An 11,891-nucleotide genomic window follows, 5' to 3' on the forward strand; every position below is an offset into this window, starting at 1 on the left:
CAATCGCATTCTGTTGCACATCTGATAAACAGAGAGATATTGCACTCAGAGACATAAACACAGAGATTATTGATATCAATTGAGCGGACAGTTGGGAGAGCAATAAATGCACATTCCAAGAAAGAAATCTTCCAATTTTCCTGCGTTTCTGCAAAGCCCATAAGTAAATCCGGCTTGCTTCTTGATAGGAAAATAAAAGAAAGAACTATCTGGTAAATTACTGCTAGTCTGCTCCTTATTATCCCATCTTGCATCCAACCCTTAGAAACAAGCCTCCTGTCTGCTCTACAAATCCCCTCATTGATTTTCTGTTAAATTCATTATAACTTACAAAAATAATCCTCTTGTATGATGAGTTTTGTTGCCAACCTACCTTTCTATCTGCTTCCAGATGCATTGTGTCTGGCCCAAATACTTGACCTTTTAGGGCCTTGTAATGTGTAGTCTCACAGAGAAATAAATAAGGTCCAAATGACATGGATGTCCTGAAATAACTTGTTTTATAAATTTACATGTACACTTGAATGCAAACTAATTGTAACTTATCCAAAATTCTCATTTATTCCCAATGGCCTATGATATTTCATAAACCCATTACTACATAATTTGACGGATTCAATTTAATTTGAAAAACATTTCTTGTTCTCTTTCATTGTCATGATTCCATTGACGCCTATGGAAAAACCTGGAATTGAATTAGGAGATACGTTTTTGTTCATCCAGTTGATTCTGGCCTAATATGAGGGTAACAGTATCATAAAAGTGACGGCCTGTCTAGCAACTCATAGCAAGAAGATGTTGGGAACCAGCAAATCAGACCTGCTTGGCCCTATTCTAGATCATAGGTTTCCAGACTATACAGTAGGTCCCCAACCTTTTTTACCAGTGAGCCACATGTATTTGTAGTGGAGCAACACAAGCATGGAAAAAATCCCCGGGGATGTCAAATAAGGGCTATGGTAGGCCCTTTGTGGACTGACAGCCTACAAAAGGCTCTGATTGGCAGTACATTTGTTTTTTATGCAACTAAAACTTGCCTCCAAGCCAAGAATCCAAAAATAAGCACCTGCTTTGAGGCCATTGGGAGCAACATCCAAGGGGTTGGTGAGCAACATGTTGCTCGCGAGCCACTGTTAGGAATCACTGGACATCAAAGTTTGCCTAAATTGGTCTACAGTTTAGCCCTTTTTGTCTGAAAGTCTCTGCTCTGCACTGGAAGTTCTTATCACTATCCACTGAGATCCCCAACTAATAGACTGCTGTATTATGTTCAGTATTATCCTTGGTTGGAGAGGTCTGCCTTCGTATCATGATTTTAGCAACTAAATCCACAGGTTGCCCTAACAGCTTCATGCTGGTGTTGTATGCTGTGTGAGTATTTTTTCATCCCTGAAGAAGGCACCTCTTCTTTTTTATGTTATCAATACATGTAGTAAAGCAGGCTTTACTACATGTTCCTTCTCCTGATTTCATGTTCTATGGAAAACTCTGGCATAGACCAGCCAATGAGTTGAATAGCACTTTGTCTTCAAATATTATATGTAAGAATCTCTGTTGTTGTGTTAAAGAAGATCATTGTTGCCACTACAAACTCATAGGGTTTGAGCCCTAAAAATATAAAGTCTATAAACTGGTATTTTTTTTTTGTGATTGAACATTAGCATCAATTTCCAGAATATAGGACACATTCCGAGCTTCTCGCACCCTCTTACATGCAGTTTGTAGGCATGGGAACTCTATCTAAATAATTACCCAGCGTTCCCTTTATCACAGAGCAAGGCTAGTGAGTGTGCAGGTGGTCTACACAGCTACAAATAAGAGATCATTTGTGCTTATGGTAAATACAATTGTTGCCATTAACTACAAGTGTTTGTTGAGTTTTCTCTTTAGAGATACAAAGTTTGAAGTCATAAAAGTATCCAGATCAGATGATCACTGGTTATCAGATGAAACTCTAACATTCCAAACAATAGCGGCACAGTTACACTTCTCCAGACGTAATTGGATCTGACAATTAGGTGTTAAATGAGAGGAAGTGACCATGTGTAAAATGAAATGATTCAGGATAACACTTTCTTGGGCCACTATTAACCTTTCCATAGAAACATGTGGCATTCTGACAAAAGTAATATATTTGAACAATATGTATAGGATACAAGGTGATTAAATAATTGCTTTCTGATTTGTAAGATCAGTAATGGCAAGTTGCATATGTCTCACTGAATTTTTCTGAATTGTTTCAGTGATGTTCGGGAGGAAATGTAGATTCCCAAGCAGTGTGGCTGCACCCTAAGTATGATTCAAATCATGGATGGGAACCAGGTCTCAAGGCAAATTAGGGTGAAATTTAGGAGAGGATTCTTAATTGTACTTTGCATGATCGCAAAACAGGAGGGTTGTCATGAACGTGTTTTGTGTACTTGCAACTTTGTTATGTGCAGACTTGGTCAAAAGTTGCAGCCAACCCATGGCTGCCAGAGGCAAAAGAGGACAGAGGGTCAATTATGGGGTCGTTCCTGCTGAAATATAATATATATGTGGTTCTTACTAACGGATTGGAAGAGATGGCACCAAAAAACTTCTATATTCCTGAGTCCAAGATGCCTAAAATATGTTAAGGTCTCAGTAGGTTGACTAATATATGTGTAAAATGATTTTGCAAACAGGGTTCCCACTGGAAAACATTTTCCCATATCACTTTAAGATTTCAAATGCACATTAGGCATGACTTGGGCTGCCTAGGATGCAACAGAAATCTCCTTATCTACAAAGTCCCAATCTAGCTTTTCTTCAATGTCCCTAGGCTCATGGTCTCCCATTTCCCATTCTGGCTCCAGTGTCAACTTTCACAACAATTATTTAATAGAGAATCTCCAGTAAATCTTTCTGTTCTTCCACATTTTTTGAGGGTAGCATCAAAGTGGTTGGCAAGATATTAAATAACAGAAACAGTGAGGAACACAATGTGATCAACGGAAATACTGTCTACATTTATTGGAAGAGGTTTCTTCCTATAATCAGACAAAGAGCTTACATCCTTTGTTAGATATTTACAGTGCGTGAGCAAGAACTATAAGGGCAAAGTGTTGGGAGAGCTTCACAGCTCCTAAAATATCAAACAAAGTGGGAGTCATTGATGGTTTTACTTTTCTTTAAAAGATTTGTTATTTACAGATCAACAGTATGCAGACGTGCTAATAATAATGTGCATTTTGTACATTTTCTTTACTAGGGTTTCTGTGTGAGGATGGAGGCCTTCTCTGCCCAGTTCTAGAAGTCGCCCTGCAGAGCTTACAGTCACCTATGTAGCAATTCTACAAACGCATTTCCAACTGGTCTGCTCCCTGTATAGGCCTACAGTCACATCCTGCTTGGATTTGAACTGGTGACCTGCTGTTTTCTAGACAGCCTACCTGCCGCTGCTCTATACGAGCAGTCAGAGGGGCTCTTCGTTTATGCTATGGTCACCTTCAGTTTCCAGGTAGGCATAGTAAATTCACCCGTGGTCAATTTGGCCACAGGTACTCAGAGTTTGCCATCAGTGTGGCTGTCTAGTGCTCATTTCATTGCCCAACGTAGGTCAAGCTTGCTTGTTCCTTTGTGCTGATTTCCTTTGCTAATTTCTGGTTCCTATTTGTTTGACATCTCAAGTGGTTGCTTTTCTGGTTCTGACCCTGGCCTATTCCTGACCTAGAGTTTGTCTTATGTCTCAAGTGGTTGCTTATCTGGTTCTGACCCTGGCCTTTTCCTGACCTGGAGTTTGTCTCACGTCTCAAGTGGTTGCTTTTATGTTCTGATCCTGGCCTATTTTTGTCCTAGAGTTTGTCTTATGTCTCAAGTGGTTGCTTATCTGGTTCTGACCCTGGCCTTTTCCTGACCTAGAGTTTGTCTCACGTCTCAAGTGGTTGCTTTTATGTTCTGACCCTGGCCTATTCCTGACCTAGAGTTTGTCTCACGTCTCAAGTGGTTGCTTTTATGTTCTGACCCTGGCCTATTCCTGACCTAGAGTTTGTCTCACGTCTCAAGTGGTTGCTTTTCTGGTTCTGACCCTGGCCCTTTCCTGAGCTAGAGTTTGCCTCACGTCTCAAGTGGCTGCTTTTCTGGTTCTTTTCCTGGCCTGTTCGTGACCTAGAGTTTGTCTCACGCCTCAAGTGGTTGCTTTTCTGGTACTGACCCGGCATGCCTGACTACGGTTATTCAGTCTCTGACTTCTTCTCTGCTTTAACGTCTGGCTCCCTCGATTGCCCCTGTGGGAGTTACTGGATTCTCATGAGATAAGACCTGGCAGCACCTGAGTAGCTGAGGGCTAGGTCTGAGGCCAAAGGTTGCAGAAGATCACACCTAGACGGGGTTTGCCATACTTGACACCTACATCATCTACTGCCTGAGACCCGCCTCCTATGCTTGTACCTTTTAAGAAAATGCAGAGTAGTGCGGGGGGCATAGACCATATAATTTGCGCCACTTCTGGTTTTCCATGACACTCAGTGCTGAGCAGGAGCACGCACATGGATGCTGATCTTTTCATGACTTACTGTGTGCATACTCCAGGCTGGGAAAATAAGCATATACATCAAAAGTTGGAATAGGGACTCTGCCAACAATGCCATGCTGCTCTTCAAAAATGTGGGAGGAAAAGATAATAAGAGTTTTCACAGAAGGCACAGAGAATAGACTTAATGGAGGTGGTTTGTTCTCCTTTAAGAAGTCAAAATACTACAGTGATGTTAACTATGAGTTACATGTAGGATCTCTGACCTACTTACTATAAAATAGTTCAAAACCATTGAACATAACATACAAACTCTTTTCTAGCTAGAACTGAGGCTAGGACTCCATCTCTGCAAAGCCACTTTGCATTGCATTGCAAAACCCCAACTTTGTCCCTTTGGATATGTCTAACAAAATGCTGGAATTCCTCATGAATCTGATGAAGATGAGTGTAGGGCTGCCCAAACCAGGGGTTGACAGCCATAGTTGTCCAGCTTGAATATAAAGCAATATATGGGAAAGCAATTCCATATCTGCTTAGTAGCTTCAAACACATTTTTTTTGTATATTTATATAGATGAGAGCAGAGGATCTCTTCTTTTTGTCTGGCTAGAACTGAGCTTAGAACTCCACCTCTGCAAAACTGCACCACCAACATACCCTGCCTAAATTCTAGTGGACCCAGAAGAAGGCTACAAAACCACACCTGAAATATTTTCTAAGAAGAGGAGAAAATGAGTTATCTAAAACAGGCATTAAACCAGTCTCTGTTGAATACTGTGTTAATACCAGAACCCTACTATTTTCTCACTGTCTGAACAGGCATCCAACCCTGTCTTAAAATGACTTGCATATCTTCAGTAGAACCGCTGAAGGAAAAAGAAATAAGGTTCTCCTCTACTAAACTTCACACATTGTTTGCAGTCACAAAGAGGAACTTTGTTTTTGATGAAAGTGAGGTTTTCTTTGTCTTTCTTTCCTTTTGTTTTGAGACAAGTCAATTACTTTGTCAGTTTCCGTTGTGTTTGACAACTAAAATATTCGCTTTTTTACTGTTAATATAAATATTTGTTTAACTTTTCCAATAACACTTCAGACTGTGTATCCAAAACAGTGTTTTATTTTTTTTTCTTATAAAACTGCTTTATAAGAATTCCCTGAACTTCCAGTTTCGTTAATTCCAATAAATTCTGGAGTCATTGCCCATTGCAAGTTCATTAACTGATTGACCTCAGCATTAACACCCCCCTCGGCCAGGGTTGTCTTGGAAACAAAGCTTCCTGTGCGTAATCCAAGATTATCTGGTTCTTTATCCTGCATGTGACCCTTAATTACTCACTAAACTCAAATGGTCCTCTAAAAATCACAAGGGGGGGTTAATATGTCCTTCCAGAACTGGTCAAGCCAAGATGACACTGAATTTGCAGGTTATTCAAGTGACCTGATCCCTAAAGGCGTCCCTTTCAGTGGGGAGAAGTGCCAGGCCAGTAGGTGTGTTGTCACACAGTCAGACACTTACTTTTATGTTATCTTTGTGCATCTATTAGCCAATCTCATGGAGAGCAGCCTTTGTTTTACACTCACTGTGGATAATTGTACAGGGTGACTCTGAACTAATGGTGCCTACAACTTCATGTGTAGCAATTTTTATATATTAAAGCTGTACTACAGGGTGAGATTTGCAATGAATATGTATTTATATTCGTCCTGACCAAACATTGGACCTTCAAGGAGGCTTTGGGCAAAGGTTGGACCTTCAAAGGGACCTTGACAAATGGTAGGACTATCAAGGTAAGAACTGGTCAAATGTTGAACCTTCAAGGAGGCTTTGGGCAAAGGTTGGACCTTCAAAAGGGACCTTGACCAATGGTAGGACTTTCAAGGTGAGCCCTGGTCAAACGTTAAACCTCCAAGGAGGCTTTGGGAAAAGGTTGGACCTTCAAAGGGGACCTTCCCCAATGGTAAAACTATCAAGGTGAGCCCTGGTCAAACATTGGACCTTCAAGGAGGCTTTTGGAAAAGGTTGGGCCTTCAAAGGGGACCTTGACCAATGGTAGGACTATCAAGGTGAGCCCTGGCCAAAGGGTGGATCTTCAAGGAGACTTTGGGCAAAGGTTGGACATTCAACCAATGTTATAACATTCAAGAGGGCCCCTGGCCAAAGAGTGAACCTTTAAGAAGATTATGCTCCTCCTCAAACTACTTTTATTGTTCTTCACATTGAGACATTTATGGCAAAGTTTAGCATCACATTGTTGTGCATAATTATTTACACCCAGACATTGCAAGAAATGTGAGCATTTAGGGGCAGATTTATCAAGGGTCGAAGTGAAAATTCGAATTTCGAGCTATTTTTTGTGTACTTCGGCTAGGGAATAGTCCAAATTCGATTCAAATTTGAAAAAAAATTCGAAATTTATCATGTACTGTCTCTTTAAAAATTCGACCATTCACCATCTGAAACCTGCCGAATTGCTGTTTTAGCCTATGGGGGACCTCCTAGAACATATTTGGAGTCAATTGATGGACTTGGAAAAAATCTAAGTTTTTTTTTTTGAAGAAACTTCGAATCGAATTTGATCGAATACAATTTTACTTTCGGTTGGTCTTCTTGTATTCGAATTTCAATGTTTTTTTTTATTATTCAAAATTCGACCCTTGATAAATCTGCCCCTTAATGTGGTAACCCCTATGGTTCACAGGGGCTTGGCCTAATACCAGGTATAATTAGCATAAAGTACATGACCCAATACACATTAATAGCACTGGGTGCTATCCAGATGTTCACTGACTGTGATACAAAGCCTGCCTTTAAAAATGGATTGCTGGGAGAGGGGAAGCAAGAAACTTCAAAAAACTTTAAAAAAATAGCACAGACTTATAACGGATAATATATACATGCTGCATTTCTGTTTTCCAGGTCCTTTAGCCGTTACCTTTCATTGCAATTGGTAGTCTTTTATCTGTCAGTGATGCAGTCTTTGCTTTTTAAGCACGGTCTTCTTTAAGTTCTCTGTGGCTGCAAATCAAGTGACATGGCATACGGCACCTCCCAACATTTTGGAAATAGAAAGAGGGATAAAAAGATTTGCCACGCGGAGAGTGGTGAAGATGTTTTGACCACGCCCACTTGTGGTCACACCCCCTAATTACCATGTTAATTTTACAAAATTTGCAGGTTATTAAAGTTTGAACACATTTCTGTGGTTTTGATGTGTTATTAGAGTTTTGCTAATGAAGTTGAATTTCCCTTTAAGCTGCAAGTCACAGTTTCCCCAAGAGACCTGCTTTTCTTAAATTGTTACAATTGTTTCTTTGCTTATCTTAAATCGTTACAAATGTATCTAAGTGCACCTGCCCCGTATTCTGGGCTCTCTGCCAAAAGCCAATTAAATTACAAACTTTGTATCTTTTTCTAGCTGTTCAGTGCGGAAGATCAAAGAAAATGTCGGGATATTTCAGTAACAAACCCGGGACTGCGGGTTGAGCTGTCAAAATTGGGACTGTCCCGTGGCAATTTTTGTCATTCAGATTTTTTCATCCTATTATAAAATGACAGGAAATTATTATTATTTTTTAAATGATTTCTGGATGGACTACAGCAAGTCATAAATGTCCCTTTGCTTGACAGGTGGATTCACTGTACTGTATTCCCAGTGAGAGAATGGTCGGCCTGTCCATTTAATTAGATGGCTAGTGAATGACAATTTCGGTGGCTGACTTGGAAGAGCCCTCAGGTTATGGATCATGGTGGTCTAACCCAGGTAACACAATTAAATCTGCTCTGAATAGCTCTTCTTGATTTAAACAGCACTTAATCACAAAATGAAGGGTTTCAATTTACGTCAGTGCTGACATTTTTTTTTGGCAAGGATTGTATTCCTCAAAAGGAAGCACGAATAATGCAAGCCAACTCACTTTCAATGGCAGCTCTTTAATTGGCACGGGCTGGAATTCTGATTGGTTGTCACACTTCAGATTTATCAGAAGTCGATTTTGTTTTACTTGTTAAAAATTTACCTTTTTTCAGGCAAGTTAAATTATAATTTTAAATTAACCTTTTAAGAGATAAAAAAAAAATATCACACTTTTTACCAGAATGGAAAAACTCTTCCACTATTTTCCAACCAAAAAAGGGGTTTGCTGCAAATTCAGTCGTCCAATTTGAGAAGTTTAAAAAACGTAGGGGGGTCGTGCACAATATACTCTCTCTGTCTCTCTGTCTCTGTCTCTCTCTATAAATAACATCACAATATATAGCTGATTAGTAAGTAATTCAGGTCATTAGTACATGGCAGCTCCAAAACCAGCACAATTAGCATCACATTGTAATAACAGCCCTGTAGCACCAGCTTATGTGACATTTTCTGCTTCATAATTTGTGACAACCAATGTACTTATATTCTCAACAGCTGCCCAGAGCCACTGACACTTCTAACAAAATTCAAAATGGGGAGCTCTTGTGACAACTTTGAAGGCCTGGATCTTCATAACCAATAGTAGTGGCTGAATTTATTCGGCAAATAAATTCGCGAATTTGCAGCGAAAATTCATCAGTGTTGGGAAAACCTTGATGCTGGCCAACGGATCAAATGCCGACGCCAATTTTGACGCAAGCGAATTGTCGCCAGGCGTCAAAATCACTTGCGTTTTTTTTCGCCAGTTTTGCGAGTTTCACGGAAAATTCGAGGAGAAGCGAAACGGGACAAATTCGCCTATCACTATTTACTAATATAGAGATGCCAATCCTTTCGGCTGTTGCAATAAGTCCAGTATATAAAATATAGCATTTCTAGCTATATTCATTTTTAGGGTTTAGTTCTCCTTTAAATGAATACTGGCATTTGTAGTTAAATGTGCATAGAAAAGGCCACATTCTATCTCTAGAATACTTTACTGACAAGAATGGCAGGCTACCTTAACTGAGAAGAATGTCAAATGACTAGGGATGCCAGTTTGCTAGGCACCCCACAGTGAATAAAGTTGCTTACTTTTTAACCCCAGGCCATAGTCTCGGAGGCCCAGTTAGGCATTGGGCTAATAACCTGTTGCAGTTTGGGGGGATTGCTGCAGTGGGGGGGGCCATCCCTGCTAACTAGGGACCTTATGATTTGTCATAAGCAGTCCTGGTGGCACATAAAAGCAGAGCCAGGCTGATAGATTTGGGTGCCCAAGGCCAGACCACTGGCAAACTAAAACCCACCGACTTTTCCCTCCGGGTCCTTCACCACTCCTGCTGCCAGAAACAAACCCACACCCCTTCCCCCTGGGTCCTTTGCCACTTGCTTCACTCCAGGTGCCAAACACAAACCCACTCCCCCTTCTGGGCTGGCTCCTTTTCTGCCACTGCCCCCGCCACTAGTTGCCCCCATCCCCATTGCTCCCCGCAGAAGAATGGAGCAGGAGGAATAGGGCAATTTTTCCTTCTCCAAATTGCACCCCCTCAAGCTGTAACTTAGGCAGTCACCTACCTCTACTTCTACATAACAGCCTCTACCAATACTCTAATTCGCATATGAAAAAAGACAAACAAAAATGTGTCAACAGTTAATCACCCATTAACATGGCTCCCATATTTACTAAAGTGTGATTCAATAAATTCTTTCTGTAGCTGGGGTTGCTACCATTGCTGGAGGTTATACCTGAACAAAGGGGCGGAGCAGATAGCACTGGGGGTGGGGCAGTGATATTGGGGTGGGCATGATGGGCATCAAAGACAGGTAGGGTTGCCACCTTCTCTGTATTTTACCGGCCAGGCCAGTAAAAATGTTGCTTCACCCTAATGTTATTAATAGGGAAAAAATATAAATATACAGGAAGGCCGGTATTTTTTTCTAAAAAAGATGGCAACCCTAGAGACGGGCCCAATTATTTCGGTGGAGTTATGACGCTAGGTGGGATTATTGCACCACTTAGATGCAACTGGCTCGATTTCTGTCTAGTTTTCTCAAAGTTTTAAATCAGAAAGAAAGTTTTGAATGGACAACCCTTTAAAAAACTGAGATATCAAGTTCAAAACCACAATTCTCTTTACCTAAATTCTGCCTCTGAGTAAGGCCAATCCTTTAATTACAGGTATGGGATCTATTATACAGAAATCAGTTATCCAGGAAGCTCTAAAATACAGCAATGCCTATTTAGAAAAACAATAAATTTTTGATGGATTTGCTTTTTTGTTTTGTTTCTGTAATAATAAGAAACTAGTGGCACTTAATAATTAAGCCATGTTGAGAAGTGTATTTTAATATAAAAATGTTTTGCGTTTATTGGTCAGATTATTGTTCGGGTTTCGCAAGGCTGAAAACCCAAATATAAAGTTGAGACCAGAACACTACAGACCTCTGTGGAAACATGTTTTACATTTTATAAAAAATAAAAAGCATATACAATTGTTTCGGGTAAAAAATCTATATTTCTATTCCCCCAAGAAGCTGCTGAGAAATGCTCTTTCTGCCATTGGACTACTATTAGCAGCCCTGCAAGACTAAGGTCTCATTTTCAAAACCAACCAAAGTCAGCTACAAAACCAGCCCAAAAATAGTCGAGAGGCACTTGAAAAGAAGCCAAAAAATAGCACAATATGTGCAGTGAAAAAAAAAATCTAAAAAATAAATGAATATATGTGAAAATACGCCTTTTTCAAATTTTCACTGTTTTGCAAATTTTTCCATGCAGCAAAATGGGACAGATTTGTCCATCACCAGAGGTATAATCACAGAGGGGGGCCCATAAGGCCCTAATACATGTACAATTTCAATAAATATTGGTAAAACAAGTCCACCTCTAGACAGTTTGGTGGCCAGCAGATTTCTGCCCCAAAATTGTTTGAAATTGAGGAAAGTCGCCGGAAAACACAAGAATGTTTAAAGGGATACTGTCATGGGAAAAAATGTTTTTTTTTTCAAAACGCATCAGTTAATAGTGCTGCTCCAGCAGAATACTGCACTGAAATCCATTTTTCAAAAGAGCAAACAGATTTTTTTATACTCAATTTTGAAATTTGACATGAGGCTAGACATATTGTCAGTTTCCCAGCTGCCCCAGTCATGTGACTTGTGCTCTGATAACCTTCAGTCACTCTTTACTGCTGTACTGCAAGTTGGAGTGATATCACATCCCCTCCCTTTCCCCCCCCAGCAGCCAAACAAAAAGAACAATGGGAAGGTAACCAGATAGCAGCTCTCTAAAAGATCCGATCCTCATCGTGAGACCACGATTGTCTCGGAACGATTGTACGATCATACGAATTGACCATCAACTAAAAGACCAATTTGCCAGGAAAACGAAGGGTATCTGCCTGCTTGGCCCTGCAAACATAGATAGATTGCACTGGGACCGACAAAGATTTTTTGACCTGGCAGATCAATTTCCAGACAGATGTCGGCCGAAAAATCGTAAGA

This window comes from Xenopus laevis, chromosome 1S (assembly GCF_017654675.1).
Source record: "Xenopus laevis strain J_2021 chromosome 1S, Xenopus_laevis_v10.1, whole genome shotgun sequence".
NCBI lineage: Eukaryota > Metazoa > Chordata > Amphibia > Anura > Pipidae > Xenopus > Xenopus laevis.